At 42.4% G+C, this 20,968-nt stretch overlaps 1 protein-coding gene across 2 annotated transcripts in view; it reads right to left on the bottom strand.

Annotated features, from left to right (window-relative positions):
- The window catches only part of EFNB2 (ephrin B2), a 65,320-nt gene that overhangs the window by 34,873 nt on the left and 9,479 nt on the right, over nt 1-20,968 (bottom strand). The window lies entirely within an intron of this gene.

Here is a 20,968-nt window from a genome sequence, read left to right as displayed (position 1 = left end):
CATGGTTTTTTGCCCTCTTTGCAGTGGGGCAGGCTGGTGGGCTTAAGAGGGCGAGGGGATCCACCATTTTGATATGTCACCAATGGAGAAAAACCATTCACAAAATGGTCCCCCCTTCACAAAAAGGCATAATTTTTCCATTAGCACACTGTGTTTATATTAATATATTGATATTAAAACATTTGAACAAGGGATCACTGTTTGTTCAGGACCAGGACATTGATTCTCTTCTACGGCAGGAAGGGAGGGGGAGTAATGGTGGTATGCCAATTGCAAAGTGACAATGCAACCTGCCTTTTTTCCCAAGACCTCCAGATTCCTGATCGTTCCCTTAAAAGCCAGGGCATTTAATATCATTAAAAGGAAGAAGTTGGCAACAGGGAGGGGGCCGAGGGGGAAGACATAGGAGCACAGTGTGAGGGAGGGGGAGGGGTGAAGCTAGGTAGGCTGGCCAAGGACAGAGGAAAGATGTGTGGGGCAAAGCTGTGCTCAATGGCAAATCTGCCCCGCTCTGGCCACAAAGGACTTTAAAATCACACTTCAAGCGGTCTCGCCCAGGGAGAATAGAAAGTGAAAGTGGGGCTCAGGGAAATACATTTATACAAGAAATCTTGCCATGATGGACATTCATTCCTGGTGCATAGCAGAGACCTTGTGAGAAGTTGGCCTATGAGTATGAAAAATTCTTCCTTCCCCTCAACAGTGCTATCATGGAAGCTGCCTCTGAGGGAATCATACCATGGACCTTAGGATCAGTGCAGTGTGCTGATTGGAACACTGGGTTACAAACAAGGAGATCCCCACCCTGTCATGAAGCCTGCTGGGTGACCTTGGGCTAGTCACTTTCTAATATATCTAATATACCTAAAATATTCCTAAAATATACCTAAAATGTTTTAAGGAGAATCATGTACAAGGCTCTGAGGTTCTCAGAAGAAGGGTGGCATTAACATATTCATAAAATACAGCTCTATAATATTTTCACCATCCTTCTAAAAATTTCAGAAGGATGAAACAGGCAAATTTGCTGAAAATTTGAAGTGGAGCATTTCATGGGTCAACATTTTAAAGTTTATTCAATTTAGTGTAAGCCCGATATAAGAAGATATAAGAACTTATTTTTTAAAAGCTTCCTCCAATTATGTAGCCATGTGTGAGACTGGATGTCTGGGAATATCGCCAGAACTAATACTAGGGTTGCGAGCTCCAAGTTTGAAAATACCGAAAGATTTTGAGGGTGGAGCCTGAGGAGGGCGGGGTTTCAGAAGGAAGGTATAATGCCATAGAGTCCAACTTCCAGCATGGCATTTTCTCCAAGTGAACCGATCCCTGTTGCCTAGAGCTCAGCTGCAATCACAAGGAGATCTCCAGTCACCACCTGGAGGATGGCAACCCTAACTACCACCCAATAGTTACCTGTTTGATCACAATTCCAACCGCCTAGAGTCTCTAGCAATTGCCACTTTCTCCTTCTATCTGTGATAAGGACTAGCCAGAAACCAACAGTGACTTCAGCTTCCAATTGCTAGCTATACAGCCAACCTCATCTTGCACACAATATCTATTTCTGCTCACTAACCCTTTGGTAAGCCTTCAACTTACTTTCTCTTCCTCTTAAAAAATGTAGGCACATAAGAGAAAAAGCTTTTGCTGTAGTTAACATCGGGATAATTCTATGCAAACCAGAACATGCGAGTACTTTTTCTTGGTGTTCAATAAAACACATTGGCCCACTCATGACTAAATAAAATAGGAGAGCTCTGGTGGTTAGTGGATAAGATCTGCCAGATTACACATGCACTCATAAGAAAAGCATCTTCATAGCTTTGCCCAACAAGAAAATCTAACCCAGAAAAATATGAAACTAGCTGTAGCTGGGGGAGAAGACTTTGTCATGTCACCACAATCTCTAATATCAGAATTAGACTCAAATATTCCATATGTGGAAAAAACAACAATATAACGTCGGTGGTTCAGAATGTGTTGGGCCAACCACACTGTATTAATTAATTAAAACATTTATCTTTAAGGAATCTCACAATGACTTACAGTCGCTGCCTCTTCCCTCTCCACAACAGACACCTTGTGAGGTAGATGGGGCTGAGAGAGATCGGAAAGAACTGTGACTAGCCCAAGGTCACTCAACAGGAATGTAGGAGTGTGGAAACAAATATGGTTCTCCAAATTAGAGTCTGCCGCTCTTAACTACCACACCACGCTGGCTCCTTTCTGCCAAGGCTTAGGTAAAAGGTGAAAGTTCCTTGAGCAAGCACCAGGTCATTACTGATCCATGGGGTGACATCACTAGGCAAACTTTGTTTACGGGGTAGTTTGCCATAGCCTTCCCCCATCATCTACACTTTACCCCTAGCAAGCTTGAGGCTTTCAACCGTAATAAAACACAATAAAAAGCTAATACAAAACCCATAAAATGCCAATTAATTCTACCAATGATAATCATTTTTATTTAGGACTGCATGTTGATTGATTTAACTTTTACTGCTACCGCCTCCTGAAGATCAATATTAAGGGGGTCAGGAGGACCCCCTGAGGAGTTATTCCATAACTGTGAGGCTAGCCTGGAAAAGGCCTCTCTCACATACACACCAAACAAACACCTGGAGGGCACTTCCCCACGATCTTAATTCCTGGGCAGGAATGTATTTGAACTTCCACATCCCCCCCCCCCCCCCACTTTGGTCAATGATTTTCTGCTGGCATCAGTGCAAAAATATGCAACGACCCTAGTTGCTGTAACCCATCCATCCCCTACTTTTTAATTTCAAAAACAAACCCCATTTGTTCGGTTGCAAGTCACCGCTAATTAAAGCCTTCTATAAAGTCCAGAATGCCATTAAGCATAGACTCATTTTCTTACTGCCTGGTATCAAAGAGACCCCTGAAATATTTCTGATTACTTATAGTTGGCTGCTCATCAGTCAAGCACCTGTCCTTTTTTTTTAACACGGTGCCTTTAAAAAAAATAATCGCTTTAAAATGACAATAATAGCTTGTAATATTGATTCAACCACAGAAGGGAGACTTGCGCTCTTGTAAGTAACGAAGGCCACTATATTTTCAGCTAATCATTCCCCCCCCACCCCAAGATGCATGTGTTGCAATTAATGCCTCCAAGCTAGTCTTTAGAGCTACTAAAACAATAACCGTCACCTAGCACCTACAGCCAAAAGCCTCCTTTTTCTCCTTTTAAATCTTTCTCTCCAGCCATAGTGCTTCAAAGCTCTTCTTTAACAGAAAATGTCTCTGTAGACTGAAACAATGGTTTCCTAATGAATGGCCCTATCCAATAGCTAGCTTTCAAATACAAACATCCTCATTCTCTCCGTCAGAGACGGAGAAGCCCAAGCTCATTTAGATTTGTGGTGAGCTCAATCAAACATGAAAGCTTTGCAACAAAGCTCTAGGCCTTCGCAGTATATTGGATTAAAGATACCCTCACCAAATACTCTGTGTGTGTCATCAAGTCACAGCTGATTTACAGCGACCCTGCAGGGTTTTCAAGGCAAGAGATGCTCAGACGTGGTTTGCCTTTGCCTGCCTCCACATGGGTGAAGAGAGTTCTGAGATATTCTGATTGGCCCAGGGTCACCCAGCAGGCTTCCTGAGGAGTGGGAAATTCAGCTCCGTTTTCCAGATTACAGTCTGCTGCTCTTACCAACTGCACCACAATGGCTCATTACAACTACTGTAACCTGTACCTAAGGGAAGGGGCTGGTAGGTGAGTTGAAAGAAGTCCTAAAGATCAGCCAGTGATAGGTCTCAGCATGCCTAAAATGTTTATGGAATCCCAGGTCTTCAAGTAGATCCAAAGACATCTGAGCATGAGATTTGTCCTGACAAGGCAGATAAACCCTAACAGTCTGCATTTAGATACCATGAACAAACAAGGCCAACGTTTTCTGGGGGCTCTGGGACAATTTGGAGGCGACCTTACCCACCACTACTCAATCCCAGCTTTGACTTAAAATAAACTAGTTGTTTTTTTTTTTTTTGCAGAGGTATAAGGGGAGACCAAGTGGGGTTTTTTTCTGGGTTGCCTGGAGAGAGAGTGGGTGGAAAAGCTGCAAGATGCAGTAGTTGGATCAATTAACTGACTACACTGATTTTCCTCTGCTGCTTTTCTCTCTTTGCTTCTTTCAGTTGTGTAGTTACTGTTTTATATGCTACCACAAAGGGCCTCTATGCAAGAAGGCCTTGAGGGAGAATGGGAGGATGCTCAGTTTCACCTTTGTGAAACTGGTATGAGTGCTGAAGTCAAGTGACAGTCATAATATTTTTAAGTTCCATCCTCTGATTACAGTTATGAGTTTGCTTCACTAATGGGATGGGAAGCAAGAACAACAAAGAAAAAAAGTCCCATTTCACCAAACCTAGTATCTGGTTTTAATTATGAATTGTAAATCACCTTGCTGTAACTTGCCTTTGTAAAGGAAGGTGCACCTCTGAACAAGTGAAGAGAGTCTTTAATCGCTAAAGAATAACTACTGTCAACCCCCTCTCCTTGTCCTTCCTTATGCAAAAAAAAAAAAATCTGGATTGGGATTAAAGGACCAAAAAGGCAAATTTATCTGCTTCACTTATATGCCACCTTTTGCTCCAATTAGGGCCCAAAGCAACTTATATATATTCCCCTTTCCTCCGTCTTATATATATTCCCTTTTCTTCCATCTTATCCTCACAATGACCCTGAGAGGTAGCTGAGGATGAGATTATGTGTCTGGCCCAAGGTCACCTAGCAAGCTGTCATGGCAAAGGAGCGACTCTCAAAGCCCAGTCTCACATTCTAACCACTATTCACAATGGCCAGGCTGGTTTAAACTTCAGAACCTCTCTCACAGAAAAAGAGAAAAATTTCACTGGGGAAGGCCAAAATGGAACAATAGACCAAAAGTCACAAGCCTCCCACGACAGAAAAACAAGATATTTGAGGAGATCTAAATGTATTTGAGCCAAGAATAATCCTTTCTTTGAATACTGAGGCAGCAAAAACTAATGTGTACCACACACTAACGACACATACCTACTTGTGAGGTTTTAGGGGATAATTTCCTAGGTTGGGAAGTGTGATTTGCAGGCAAGTGCAGTTTACGAATTTCCCTTTTCAGTGATTAAATCATTGGTTAATTGATATATCTCCCCCCCTTTCCTGCATGATTTTGAATTCTACTTCCCCAGTACTATGTTCTAATCTACAACATCTCTTGAGAAAAGAATGTAGGTACACTAATTAAATTGACAAAGGACTCATAATGTGATTATAAGCTAACCACTGTTCCCTAGATATTTGACGGTGTGCCATATTGCAGATATGTGGCTTCTCCTAAGACTGGTACACATGCCTGCTTGAGGTATACGCAAACTGACGATGGGAGGCAGAGTCTAGTACTAATGGCTGAACTACATTTTGTAATTTAGCTCATGGTTAATTTCCATGTTATTTTATTTATTTATTTATTTGTAGTCTGGTAAATAGCCCGTCTCTTCAAAGACAAAGGTGTGGCTACATATAGGTGTCGTGGGATAGATATCTAGTGGTATAAAGGAGTACAACTGTTCCATGTGACATCATCAGGCCCCTATCCAATGAGAGGATTTAGGATGATGGGGCTCTGGCAACCGCCTTCAGTGTTACGTCCCCTCACCATAAAATGTCTCCCTACAGGCTTAGAATAAACCTCTGTTTACTAGCAAGCTTTCTTTGCTCTGTCTGACATTTTACAAGTTCCCTCCCAACTTCTACAATGCAGACTTTGTCTGAGTAAATCACATTTTTAGAATCTGATACCTTTCAAAAATATTATTTCTTTGCTGTTGGGCTATGGTACCACTCTGCTACAAACACAATTTTGGAGGCAAACCTGTTTTGGTGCCAGAGCTTTGACTCAGTGGAAAGCATCCACCTTGCACGCAAAGGGTCACTCCCTTTTATTTTCAGCTAAATGGATCCAACAAAGGGTGATAAGAAAGGCCTTGACTGATGTAGGGCTATCAACAGCTAGGCAAAGAAAACTACTGCCCCCTTCAGAGAGGAATTAGGGGATATTTATTTAAAAGGAAATGCTATTTACTTCCATGTTGTGAAAATCTTCTCCTGTACATTTCTACACATTAAGCTTCTATGAAAGAAGCAGGACATTTTTTCTCCAAGTGGGCAACCTCAACCAGACACTTCAAAGAGTTGTTGCCAGTCGAAATAGGCAGCACTGACCTTGATTGACCAAAGGTCTAACTTCAGTATCAGGCAATTTCACTTGTTCAAGTCTGACATTTAGACTATGTCCACCCACGCTGGAGATCTGGGATATCACATCAGGTTTTATGAAGGCCACTTTCTTTGATACCTTCTAATTTAAATAACTACATACTCATCACTTACAGGGTAAGATTTGGATGTCAAATATTTTTAAAGCTTTGGTTCATAGTATAATGCCAAACTATCATTTGCTGTTGCATAAACAAACCTAAGATAGTGTTAAATAAGGCCCCTTTCTGCGCAAAACATTTAAAACATTTTGAGGCAGAAAATAAAATGTTTCCTCCATTGAGTTCTGCATTGTTTTCACCCCCAAATGTTTTATTTACAAAACGTTTTATTCTTTAAACGTTTTAAATAAATCCCCTTTTAAAACAATTCTCTGGTTGAAACATTTTGGAAACTGCTGGAAGTTGCTGTGCAATCTACTGACTACATTTCCCACACTTCTCCGCTTCCCCAAACTTCCTCCTCAGTGCCATTTTCTGAGCTCACTCCATTTGCCCTCACCTGTTTCTTTGCAGCATTTCTGGGGATTTTTTAAATGTTGGGGGGTGGCTATCTTCAAAGCATCAAGTATATGAGGAGCAGAAAATTGCAGAATGAGACTCTGAAGCACTGAAGTATCAATTCAACACAGAACTAAAAAAAAAAGGAGGGAGCATGTAATGACAGCCATTAATTATGTTGAGAGGGTAAGTGCAGACATACATCATTGTAAAGGGGGGACTGAAAACGTTTTAGAAACATTTTAGATGTTTTGTGCAGAATGGGCTGTGTACCATCTCTCCTTCAATCCCTTTCAAGATAATGATTGCAGGCTTGTGGCAAAAGATTACTTGCTGCTAAATCCCAAGATTTTGCCTTGCAAACTTGCTGCTAAATCCCAAGATTTTGCCTTGCAAACAAAGCAGTTAGGAATCCTGGTCTGCAGTGTAAGCTCAAACCAGTTTGCTGACTCATACGTAATGTCTCCAACTTGGGAAGAATTAAGGCAAAATTAAGGAGAACAGAATGCCTCAGCTTAAGGATCTGCCAGGCTTCTTGCAATAGCAGCAACCCACAGTTTGCCTCTACAGCAGTACCAAGCCAGGATCAGTGTTAAAATAAGGAAGCTGTACAAACTCAAAAGTCATAGAAAAGTTCAGACCAGTGAATTGAAATTCTGATCCAACTTAAATCCATATTGATTGGTTTACAGACTGTGGTGTGAAGAAGTTGAACGGTTTGTATGCATGATGCTGAAGCAATTTTTTTACTGTCAAATCACAGCTGACTTACGGTGACCCTGTAGGGTTTTCAAGGCAAGAGATGCTGGGAGTTTTGCCATTGCCTGCCTCAATGTAGTGTCCCTGGTATTCCTTAAGGGCCTCCCATCCAACTATTAGCCAGGGTCAGGACTGAGAGCGTATAACTGGCCCAAAACTGGCCAGCAAGCTTCCTGAGAGCTAGTGTGGTGTAGCAATTAAGAGTGGTGGACTCTAACCTGATGGACCAGGTTTTTTTTCTCCACTCCTACATGCAAAGCCTGCTGGGTGACCTTGGGCTACTCATAGTTCTCTCAGAACTCTCTCAGCCTCACCTACCTCACAAGGTGTCTGTTGTGGAGAGAGTAAGGGGAAGGCTGCTTTGTGACTAATTAAAGAAAAGAAAAGTGGGGTATAAATCCAAACACTTCTTCATGGTGCAAGTGGGAACATGAACCTGGGTTTCCCATGTCCTAGTCTGACACCTTAGCCACTATACCACACTGCCTCTCTTATGAAGCTGAAGCTATCAGATGTCATGAAATCCTCCCTGTTAGCCACCTGTCGGCTGTAGACCCGTGCTGCAGCATTTCACGTGGCTGTAATCCAGTCGGATTCCATGAAGGTGCTTTGAAAGGCGTGCACAAGGATGTAGTCCTCAAGTTCATTAAAAAAAGAGAGCTTAAGCTCACAAAGGAATCTAACTAATATGCAGGATCAAAAGTCTCCTGTGTCCCACGCCCGGTGCCAAAGCAGTGTTGCCAGTGCCATGTCCTCTGAAGAGGTCTGCTGGAAACTTTGTAGTAAGTTTGGGGGTAATTATGTCTGTAGCGGTTGGGTCTCTTTGAGACTAAAGGTATGCGATGCTAAGTGTCACATCCAAATGCAAAAACCTGGAGCTATAAAAAGCTCCTCTCCAGCTGCTTTGCTGCACTGTTCACTCTCACAGCAGATTATTTTTTATCCAACAAGAAGCCTTTGCAATTAAACAGGAGCACAAATAAGCAAAATGTTGGTGCTGTAAATCACAAAGCCTACAATACATGCACGATGGGAGAGACTCGGAACATATTCCTGTTAGGGCGGGCATGCAGGAGCAGATGGAGCTGATGAGCAAAACTGGTTGTAATCTGCCTTTGTCTGTCTTCCTCACCCTTCTCGTGGCGGTTGTGACAGAAAATACGGAGCTGCATATGGCCTAGAAGCCACTCCAGCAGCCAAGAGGCACAGCCTGATGATGCTCTTTGCCAAAGCTTAGCCAGCGTTTGATTCAAGGACCAGGCAAACAGGTCAGATACCAAATGTTTTTAGTTTTACTCTTCAAAACAACTTACTCCTTGTTTATTTTCACCTCTTAGGTGTCAGCAGGTATATTAATCAGTAGCACTTAGAGTTTTTAGTATCACTTCTCTTCACTCGTTTAACTGTTTGTACTGTTAATGGGCTGGCTGGCCCAGGCTCGCCAAATCCTATTAGATTTCAGAAGCTAAACATGGTTGGCCTCAGTTACTATTTGGATGGGAGACCTCTACAGACATTCATGGTTGCTATACAGAGGCAGGCAATGGCAAATCACCTCTGAATGGTTGTTGCCTTGAAAATCCTATGGGGGTCGCCATAAGTCCGTTACACCTTAATGGCATTTTCCACCATCACCCCCATTAATGAAAACAGACTTCATAACAATTGTGAACTGCATGGAACTATTTCAACATTCTTATTCCTTCTGAACAGATTTGGCAATTGCCTGGAGAAAAGTGTCCTGTTCCTTTAATAGAGGCTATGTGACGTTACTAATGCTTCACTCGCTACATAAAGGGACAAAACATTTTTCTCCAGGACACCATTTCCAAACTTGCTGTCTGTTCAAAATCAAACCAGTAATACTATATCAAGACAAGCACATAGATTGGGATTTTCCAGCCCTTTTAGAGATTTGCTACAACAGAAGAAACTATGGTAGGGTAGCATTTTAAAAACTAAACTCTATACAGGTTTTCAAAAATGTACTTTTTAAAGTTTTATTATTCCGCCATTGTAACTAAGCTTACCACACGTAACACTTGAATCTGCTTTGACAGTTCAAGCGGAAGAAATTCCTAAATGATTGAAAGGGAGTAGAATCAGACTCACGTGTGAAAATGCGAATATCGGTATGCTGCAGTAAGAACCTGCTAAGTGCTCTGAATATAAAGTGAATGGATGTGCTTCTCTCGTTGGAGAACATGTAAATTAATATCCACTAGCTAAGAATTTTCAATCCACGAAGAAACTACAGAGCGGGAATGCCAGAAGTTATCAGTGAAACAGTTGACTTAAGTACCATCAACATACCTACAGTTCTCAACATGGTCAAATCTGTAGACACTAAAATCCAGAGACTGCAACTAAACTGCAGTTCCCCCGGTCCATGTGAATGCAGCCCAAGGCCTCAGCGATCCACCCACTTTAACAAGTAACAAAAAATTACCTAGCTCTATTTTGGAGACAAAAAGGTCACATGTAAAACCCTCCCACTTGTAAAAAAAACTGATCTAGTTCAAGAACTTCAAGTTATACACATAAATGGCCTCCATACATGATATTATATTATTAAATGCAATTATTATTTATGTATTTACATTATTTTGCAGAAACTAATTACTGGAATGCTATAAAAACGTAAAGCACTGGAGTTTTGATGCATTTGATAAATCAATTTTGGTCACACTCACCCCTCATCCCCAGCAAAAAAAAAGAGGGAACTAGCAAATTAGCAGGGTTTTTGTTCTGTTAGTTTTGCTAAATGAAAAATGCTGTATAGACACTATGAATGTTCTGTTTTAGAACTGCATTTTCACTCTGCTAACGTTTCTAGTGATATGCATCTTGCCAGCAGCACTGGACGAACACCACTGTCAGAAAATGACAAGTCTATGCTGCAAAGAGCTGCTTTCCTGAAAAATGGTTGCTGTGTATCATATGACAATATTTTGTTTGTTTAAAAAATAAAAAGCAAGTTCCTTAAGTAAATAAGAGTGGGTTTCAAATAGAAGTCCTTGGAAGATGCACTGCAATTAGATGCTCAGTCTAGCTACTCCTTGATGAATGATGCATGTGTCTCTGGATGAGAGCCCAACTCTTGACCCCATGACCCCCTCCACATTTTACCGCTCAAGATCCCCAGCGCCTAGCCTCAAAGTTCTCCCTCTTTTTGCATTGTTCTCAGAGATGCACTGTTGGCAATACAGAATACAAGGGAGCTGTTCCTGAATGAAGCTCTTTTTTCTTTCTTTTTTTGCAGCATCATTTTGTCATAAGAATCTGGAAGGGAAGGAACTCGGATTCAGTGTTTCAGAAACATGAAAAGGCCAAAGAAGCTTCATGCCGAGGCTAAAGGGTATGTCCGCAGCCACGTAGTTTGTCATTAAAAAACAGTAAAGATTTTTATACAGATCTGAATTTTTAAAAATCCATTAAATGCAGCAAACAATCACTTCAAGCAACAAACTAGTGAAAAATCGAGATCACAAACAGGTGGAAAACAAGAATCTAATTTTTTTTAACTGCTCAAGAAAAAGACAGCATTTTCAGGATAGCTACTGCTCCCTTTTTCATCTTAGAACATTAGAACAGGTTTGAGCACAAACATACTGTTGTGAATCTCAGCAAGATAATGAAAGGCTGCAACAGAGCCTAGTAAGAGACTGTCAAATGCTGCTTTGAAGCCTAAAGGTGAAGATAAACCTTATTCAGTCATTTTCAATAGCTGTAATGCAGAGGACTAATTAAAGAGTTAAACGTAACACTTTCTGTCTTGGCTTGTGCACATCCACACACGGGAGCTTTTTTCTCGTATTTCCAGCAATGCTTCTTTTGAATGTTTACAAAGCAAACAAAAAAATACTGGCACTTTCAGTGGGTGTGTTGCAGTTAAGGAAGAGAAACGAACTGCAATGAGATTATATGCTCCAAGCCACTGTAATCACACAGTCTGAAATAGATATGAGTGCGTATTCCTAGCTAGGTGTACAAAATGGTATACAAAAACACTTTCAGAGGGAAGAAAAAGATGGGAAGCTTCTATCCCCTGGAAGCCTCAGGGGCAGAAACCAGCTCTGCAGCTCTGGCTTGCAACTATACTTAGTAACTCTGCATATGCATCTATCTTCTTCTTTTTTTCTTTTTTTAGTTAATAAATCTGCCATCTAGTGGCTGGATATATTTACAAAACACTGATTCATGCTGACAATGGGAGAGAAGGCACTCTGTCCCCGAGTAACTCCAGATTTCCATTTTGACAAAGCCCATGTGTGCCTTGCGCTTTTACATTTAAACTTAATCCACTTCCCCCTGTCTTCCTTGAATTTCCTGGCTACAGCTCTGCAGCAATTGAACCTTCATGGTAATGAAAGCCAGCTCCCCTTGCTGTAACGACCAGTGTTCTGTTTTTTTAGCTACACAATCCTGGAAAACAAAGATATGCACATGCATGTTTCTGTGCTATTCAAAATACAACATGGAAAGCATTTAAGCTAGGATCCCTAACCAGTCAGAGAAACCAGTATACTAATATTCTTTCAACATCTTTCTCTGTCATACTGCTGAAATCAGTTTAGTATGGAAAGGTGAGGACTAGGAAACAGGAACCTTCCTGTATTGAATGGGGTGCACAAATTGTAGCATGTAAAAGAGAGCCAAGGCAGTCGAAGTGAACCTAACGTACATTTCTTTGAAATTCCAGCTCTGAGTTAAGCTGGTATCTGCCAAGGAGTTGGCTTTTAAAAGCACACAGTAAATCACACAATCCAAAGACAATAGAACAAGATTGCCTGACTGCTGGGCTCTACCACACAGCCTCCCTTATTTGGAAGGGTTTTTTCCCTGTGTCAGCTAGCTCCCCTTGCTGTAACGACCAGTGTTCTGTTTTTTTAGCTACACAATCCTGGAAAACAAAGATATGCACATGCATGTTTCTGTGCTATTCAAAATACAACATGGAAAGAATTTAAGCTAGGATCCCTAACCAGTCAGAGAAACCAGTATACTAATATTCTTTCAACATCTTTCTCTGTCATACTGCTGAAATCAGTTTAGTATGGAAAGGTGAGGACTAGGAAACAGGAACCTTCCTGTATTGAATGGGGTGCACAAATTGTAGCATGTAAAAGAGAGCCAAGGCAGTCGAAGTGAACCTAACATACATTTCTTTGAAATCGTGCCTCCAGTTGCTTGGTATCTGCTGGTTGAGTTGGCTTTTAAAAGCACACTGTAAATCACACAATCCAAAGACAATAGAACAAGATTGCCTGACTGCTGGGCTCTACCACACAGCCTCCCTTATTTGGAAGGGTTTTTTCCCTGTGTCAGCTAGCGTCTAAGGAGACAACCTTAAAAGTTTCGAGACTCCTTCCTCTTCATTATAATCTATTAGCACCTGTACGGTCTTGTTCTGAGTCATACAGCCAGCCAGAATGAACAAAAAAGGGTGGGGACTGCCTTGTCATTTGGTCTGGAATGCGAAACGAGTGACTAAATGAGAAATTCTAACTCCTCTGTTCATTGTCAAGTGGTTTTTGCCCAGGCAAGGAAACTACAGGGATAGAGAAGTCCACCCCCCTTTCAAGCAGGGATGTGCCACAGAATTAATGAATCATAGAGTCAGATCCTCATCATCGTTTTTAGTTAGAGTTTCAGGTAACCTGGTCTGAGGGACGCATCTTCCTGGTCGAATCCCCACTACTGCCTTAGCCTGTAGTTTCAGGAACACAAACACCCCAAAACCTGGCTGGCTTGTGTTCTGAAACCTGGCTAAGATGGTAGTGGGGATTCAACTGGGGAGGTCGTCCCTCAAACCTGGTTAGTTTGTGTTCTGAAACCTGGCTAAGACGGTAGTGGGGATTCGACCATAGAGTTGGAATCCAATCCCTGCTCAATGCAGGATCAGCCTAGAGCATTCCAGATGTGTTTGTCCAGCTGCTGCTTAAAGACTTCCAGCGATGGGGAGCTCATCACTTCCTTCAGTTGCTGATTCCATTGTTGCACAACTCTCACTGTAAATTTTTTCCCCCTAATATCCAATCAGAAACGTTCTCCTTGTAATTTATACCCATTATTGCGAGTCCTATCCTCTGCTGCCAACAGAACAGCTCCCAGCGCTCCTCTAAGTGACAGTCCTTCAAATTCTTAAAGACAGCCATCATGTTCCACCTCAATCTCCTCTTCTGCAGACTACACATTCCCAAGTCCCTCAGCCTTACATCACAGGACTTGGTCTCCAGGCAATGTGAATAGCAGTGGCTCATTCACACAGCCACTTTCTCTCCACATGCCCGTTTCTGTAGTTACCCATGTGCCACTCCTATGAGTTGTTCCAACACACACCCACCCACAATCCCCCTCCTCACAGACCTATCAAACCACAGAGGTTAGGAATTCTGGGTTATATGTATTGCAGCCACACACACACACACACACACGGAACCAATCATACAGACTGCAAAACATAATGGAAGGCGGAGAAAATGTGTGTATCAGCACAAATTCTGGTGTATTCTAGAATTTACTTCCCCTGATCAACCTGGTATCAAAAGATGGCCACACAAACTTCATCCGTATATTAAGACAAAAGAGAGTTTTAAAAATGAGAACTGCAAGGCAGTTGCAGATGCAATCAAACAAAAACCTGGATTTGTGTTTTTTGATCATCCCTGTTTCGGATCCATTGACCTGACTGCAGCTTGGCTTTCGCACTACCCCTTGACACAAGAAACGGAACTGTTGCCCAGGAGGCTTTCCACACAGTTCCACAGTGGACCCCCTGCAGGACTTAAAACAACATTTGAGCCAAAATCACAGCTAGTCAAGCATTAATACATTACATTGCTATGACACATCGACATCACTGTGCATAGACTCTGCAACTGGAGGGGACCCGAAACATTGCACACATAATGAAGGGCTTACGCATAACCTTGGGTTTATATTCCAAAGCAGACCTCCTTGAAAGGGAACAACAGCCAATCTCAGCTGCTTGCAGAATGTACCTGTACAACATGCTCATTTTAAAGTATGTGGCAGCCACATTCACCTTTTTAAACCGCACATGATTATCATAAATGCAATGTGTTAAACATCCAGACATCCATTTAAATCCAAGACTGCTGGATGTGAAACATGAATGTCAAAAAATGTGAATACGTGATATTCACATGAGTGTGCATATGCAGAGAGACTAAAAGTTAATTTCTCAAGAGAGGTTCAATACCCAAGCCTGCTTGGAAGCTAGGCTCCAAACTGGAAGGCCTGTGTGTGTGTGTGTGTGCGTGCGTGCGTGTGTGTGTGTGTGTGAGAGAGAGAGAGAGAGAGAGACAGACAGACAGACAGACAGACAGACAGACAGACAGACAGACAGACAGACAGACAGGGAGAGACATCTGGTTGCAGAGATCCAGGGGACAAAGTCATTCCCCTTATTCCAGCAGAAATTTGCTCTCTATTATTTCACATGGCCCCTGGCGCTGAAAACAAAATGGTTTCCCGTTTGAGCTCCTGCTCAGATTTTATACGCAAAAAGATTTTATGAAGATGAAAAATAGTAATGCACATTCCCCCTTCCTTTTTCTGAAAGCTTCTTTGGCTGCATTTCAGCAAAAGGCCTAAAGATGTATTGAAGCTTTCATCCTGCACATTGTTGAGAGCCGTTCTTATTAGAAAAGAACTACAAGAGTTAACAGATAGATCTCTATTATTTTAATGTCTGCAAAAGTTACGATTTGGTTTGCAATCCTTTAAAAAGGATCACTGGAGTCACCTTGATTTTGAATATTCTGACATGCAAAAACCTCAAACAGCATATACATCCTTTTAGAACGTTTTAAAAAGTAGCCTAGCGTTCTTGACTGCCAACCTGATTTTCCCTGCTCAGCTCACCAATAAAATCAAGAATTACCTTGAGGAGGGGGGGAAAAAACCCCAAAGGTTAAGCACTGCAGAATGATTCAACTAGACCTCTCCTGAACTAAAACTGAAATTAATTAAACGTGAAGAAAACAACTGGAGTGTGGACAGCCAATCTGATGGAACTACAGAGCCCCCAAAAGGAGTCAAGATGTTCCAAACTTCAAAAGGCATTTTTACTCAATCAGGCATATGACTCAACTGCTACTCTGGCACTAGTTAAGCAGATGGCAAAATACTAGCAGGAGCAGACAAGCAGTGAAGATGCCACGCTTGAGAGTTAACATTGACAGCGATGTACAGTTTCACCTATAAAATTCAGATTTTCTAAATGGCAACATTCCAAAACAATCGTGGCCAGATCAACTTCTATGAAGGATTTGATACTGAAAGGTGTCGATAGGTCAGAGAAAAAGACTTAGGGCTTAGTGCAGCCCAAACCAGACAGCAGTGGGGTTCCCCAGAAGCACGGGCAGGAGGAAAACTGCGAAATCCTCCTGCACCGGGAAACCCCACAGGGTAAAAGAACTTATGGCATAAAAATCATGGCACAAGTTTGGGGCCAGCTGAAAGCCCAGTGGAAGCCATCTGCAGTGGGAGCAACTCCTGGGCCTACTCTGGAACACGTCCCCCCCCCCCGAGGTGTATGAGCCCTCACTGTGGTGGTGGGTGCCCCTTACGCCCCTGCAGTAGGCACCCTGTCAGCGCGACCTCACACCGCATCCAGTGAGGATTTCCCCCTCCCCTCTGGATTGGGCTCTTTTCCTGGTGATATAAGTCACAGAACCAAAATAAGCCCTTGGAGGGGAGGGATTCAACAGTTTTTGAAACTGCATAGCATGATCTGTGAGCACTACGCCCAACAGGGATTAGTACTAGCTAGATTGACAAACACGTGCCACTCTCTGACAAAGGGAACTCTGCAAGTCCTGTTTCATGGCAGAATTAAGGTTTTTCAAAAATGGCTTACTGAAGATCCACAAGTGAGCCTGCTATGCAAACCACTCCTCCACGTTTTGGGCAAATATCCCTTCCATACGTGGCCAGTGCCAAGGTCTCCTCAAATTCTTCCAAATCAGCAGAAAGGAAGCAATTGTTTACTTCAAGCTGGGACTCTCAGAAGGCAGACATAGTGAAAGATCCATGGAAACTTCTTCCCTCCCCAGGACTCTGCACAAGGGAGAAAATTAAAGCAATGAGAAAATGAAAGCTTTCCTGACACAAAGTGGGGAAATCCCTGCTCTGACTATAATCTGTTCAGGATGAAGATGACAGGAGATTTGTGAATTCCACCATTTCCTGGACCGTCTTTGTTCTAGAATGCTCCATTTCTTCTTCTGAAGAAGAAAACTCTTCTGAAGAATAAGAATTGGATTTATATCCCCCCCCTTTCTCTCCTGTAGGAGACTCAAAGGGGCTTACAAACTCCTTACATTTGCCCCTTCACAACAAACGCCTTGTGAGGTAGGTGGGGCTGAGAGAACTCAGAAGAACTGTGACTAGCCCAAGGTCACCCAGCTGGCGTGTACAGGCTAATCTGAATCCCCCAGATAAACCTCCACAGCTCAAGTGGCAGAGCAGGGAATCAAACCCGGTTCCTCCAGATTAGAGTACATCTGCTCTTAACCACTACACCACTGCTACTCCTAGTGCTGTCTACCTAGTGTCTGCCTACCTAGTGCTGTCACCAGGGGACAGACATGTAATATTTCTGTAAGTTTTGAAACTATGGAGAAAAAACTTTATTTCCTACTTTTTTTAAAAGATGGCATCAGAATTTACTGGAGGAGAGGAATCAAAATATATGCAACTGTTACTTTCTTGTTAAATCTAAACTTACTCTACTGCTTTAACAACACAAAATGTACCACCTGTAATTTAGTTGGGCCAGAAAGGTGTATTAGCTGTATTTAAAAGCCAAACTGCAAATTTTGTGCATACTAGAAAAAGAGCACTTCAAACTACTACAGACTGTGCTGTTTTAGCACATGTATCTTAGGCCTCAACCCCAAGGTGCTGTTCTTCTAGAACACAAAGTTCTGTCACCTACTATTCCTGCAATTGGGTCTTCTCATCCACAGTTACCCCTGCATCACCTACTTATTCTCTTTATTCCTCAGTTTCCTTTTCTGTAAAAAGTTAAGCTCCTTAGGAGATACCAGTCTTTCTTGCTTACACTGAGCCCCCCCCCCCCCGCCACAATAAAGTAAGCCATCTCAAACAACAGATGGGGTGAAAGTGTCAATAGGAATCAAAATTTAAATTTAAAAGTTGTTCCACATTCCACAATGAACATAGGCCGAATCCCCACTGAAATCTAATCTAGACTGGGAACTGAGTTTGAAAAGAAATAAAACTCGCACCTTTTCTACCGAGGTTTCACTTTCCTACCCTTACCCCCCCCCCCATGTAAAGTATTGTTTCCCAGTGAAGATATCTTAAGCCTCTATCTCGGATTCAAGAAATGTAACAATCCCCACTACCACGAGATCAGCTTGGCGGGTCTCTCCTGATTGGCTGTCATGCCGTGTTGGGGCGGGACCTTTTCTTTTTCTCCTACAAAAACGTGCTGATGTTATGACATCAGCACGTCATCACGTCTGCCCTGCCCAAGTTTCTGGTTGCTTAGTGTTCTCTCGTGCTATCGCAAGAACAGCATCGCGGACACTGATTGATTGTAAGGCATTTGCGTCACGCTCCACAGTGGGAAATTTTAACCAAGATTAGACCCCTGATCCTCCTCTCCAAACTGGATCGAGACATGTTTTTTGAAAAAGTAATACTTTCAAGCAGGTTTGGCAAAGACGCAGGAGAAGGGGGAGAACGAACACCAGAACTGGGATGAATCCTTCTTCGTCGATCAGGCAGTGGGGAGTTCTTCCTGAATCCTTGATATTTCACGTGAGTATCACACGATTAATTGACCGTGGGGAATCAGCCATATGTTCAGATAATAAACCAACATATGTTTCTTTATAATGAGGATGCACTGGTCCAGGCACCAAGACAGATTAGCCACAGTTCCCAAGCATTAGATGCCACTATACCTTCATCACTACAAGTTCCTCTAGGAGCTCTTTTTTTTTCTATAGGAGTGGGGTCTGATGCTATTACTGGCTAAAACCTGGCTCAGCTCCCGTACCGAGATAGGATGGCATGTAGCTGTGCTTTTGTAATTCAACAAGGAGTGCATTGAGTTGACTCCTTTGAATCCTTGCCTTCTGCTTTCTGTCTTCCGGTGCTACCCATCTCACACTGGGGGATCCATGCAGATCCTCAAACCCCGGTCATTGGCTTCTTCTGCATGTGCTGCTTACCACAGATTTTTCCCAGTCAAACCTTGTGTCTTGGAAACTGTTCTGTAAAATCATTCATCTCCATTCCCCCTGCTGTTTTTCCCCTTGTCTCTTCAGGTGCATTTATTCCAAATGCTACTGCTGAAAATATATTATTCTTAATGACCAATTACCCACTGCAGCCTGTTTCCCGCCCTCACCCTGCTGTACCACAAAAAAGTTGCACCAGAAGTGCTCTCACTTTCCCCAGGGAAAACGGGAAGCACATGCGGGGCAAGAGGAAGCATGTCTCGTCTTGTCCTGACACGCCTCCTCTCTTGGTGTGCGGCAAAGAGGAAGCATGTCAGGCAAGATTTTTTGCCCTGACAAGTCTCCTCTCTTGGTGCTCCGCAAAGAGAATACATGTTGGGACAAGTTTTCTTGCCCTGACGTGCTTCCGGTCCCACTGTACACCCCAGCACTGGTGGGTAATCAACCAACAACTCTTTGGCACTCCTAGGTGGGTGTCAGAGGAAAGGAAAGGTAGGAAAGATCCAACACCACTTTCTACTGTATAGGACCTAAATTGTGGTATTCAACTAAACTACAGCAGGCTGCTACCAGTGCCTACCAGTCCCCATTGCTTCTCAGGAAGGATAATCAGTGCAATTTGATTTCTCAACATTGTTAAGAGTTATGATCCGCATTTTTGAGAAAACCTATGTTTAAAAAATCCACTGCAAATGTTTGGGTACAAATAAACTTAGTGATACCTCCTGTAAGCCTTTAAGATTCTTTAGATAAATCACTGAAAAGAAACGAAAGAAGAAAACCTCAAAGTTTCAAATACAGTACTATACCTTACCAGTCACAGGACAGTCTGCCAAATGTTGTACCATAAACAGATTTACTATCATGCTGAAACCCTGCAAATAACTACTGTACCACATAAATCTCCCCAGTAGCCTCTGTAAATTGACTGCTCTGTTTTTCTTGACTGATGGACAATTATCCATGATGACTGAGTTTTGTCAGGAAACAGAATAAACTTTTGATTCCTTGGAATTGGTAAACTTTAGGGCCTGATCCAATTTTGTTAAAAATAATTCTTCATGTATTTCTAAATATTTTAACTTAATTATTTTAATGAGTACTGACTTGAAGCTCTAATAAACATTTACTTTAGAAAATGATGGAATAATGGGTTAATGACAGGGTTGCTTTTCATAGGGTGGCTGAACTCGAAGCATTTTCATGCTTTTGGCAAAATAAACTTTTCATGAGGGGTAACTCATGAGGGGTAACTCAAAGACCAGGGAGGACAACAAAACGGGAAAAATGTTTATATGATCTGAGATATATAAGTTTATGAGATCTGAAATATTTTAGACTAAAGGGTTTTAATTTTACTTTACCATTCTGATCCATATCATCTTGACCTGAATCTCAGAGTTGGAGTCAACAAGCAACTAAGATAAAGAAAAATCAGCATTCAAACGTTATGTACCGGGCAGCCCAATTCAGAGCCCCCGATGGTGGGACACCACACCACTTCAGTGGTGGTGCCCCATCACTTCCAAGATGGCTCCTCAGCAGCGCAGAGGTAAAAAGCAGAGAAAGCCTCCCCACCACCAAATACACCTCCATTGGGCTCTATCGGCCTACACCACCCAAATGAGTGGCATAAGCCCAAGACACTGGCACCAAAGTTCCAGCAGGCAAAGGCCAGGCGGAAGCCAACTAATGTCAACTCTGCTCCTGGCCACACCTCTGGAATGCCCCCACTATGCTGGCAGAGGCACAGGAGTGCCACAGCAGATGCTCACCAGCAGATCTGCCCCCTTTGCTATGGTAAGTATCTGGGGAGGGCAAATCCACCAGCACAGCCCCGCACCGCCTCCATATGCAGATTCACTTCTCCCTAGATTAGGGTGTTAATTGTGACTTTCGGTATTTAGATTGTACATGTGTATCTCCTTCCCACACAAAACACATGCAAGGAGGAGATAAGCAATGTCCACCTCTCACACACAGGCACACATCCACTTGAAAAGATATAAAGTTCCTATGTGTGTTGGTCTCTCTTCTCATTACTGTTTTTGCAGAGTTCCTAATTGCCCTGAGGTGTGCCCACTAGACAGGATCTTTATTTACTTTATGTACATCAGAGCTTTCTCATGTTGTGCCACTTGACCTACCAATACACATTTAGGCTCCATAAATAGGCTGTGTGC

The sequence above is a fragment of the Sphaerodactylus townsendi genome, linkage group LG04, assembly GCF_021028975.2.
Source record: "Sphaerodactylus townsendi isolate TG3544 linkage group LG04, MPM_Stown_v2.3, whole genome shotgun sequence".
NCBI classification, from domain to species: Eukaryota; Metazoa; Chordata; class Lepidosauria; order Squamata; family Sphaerodactylidae; genus Sphaerodactylus; species Sphaerodactylus townsendi.
Note: the sequence above shows the minus strand (reverse complement) of the source record. Positions and strands in the feature narration are given on the sequence as shown.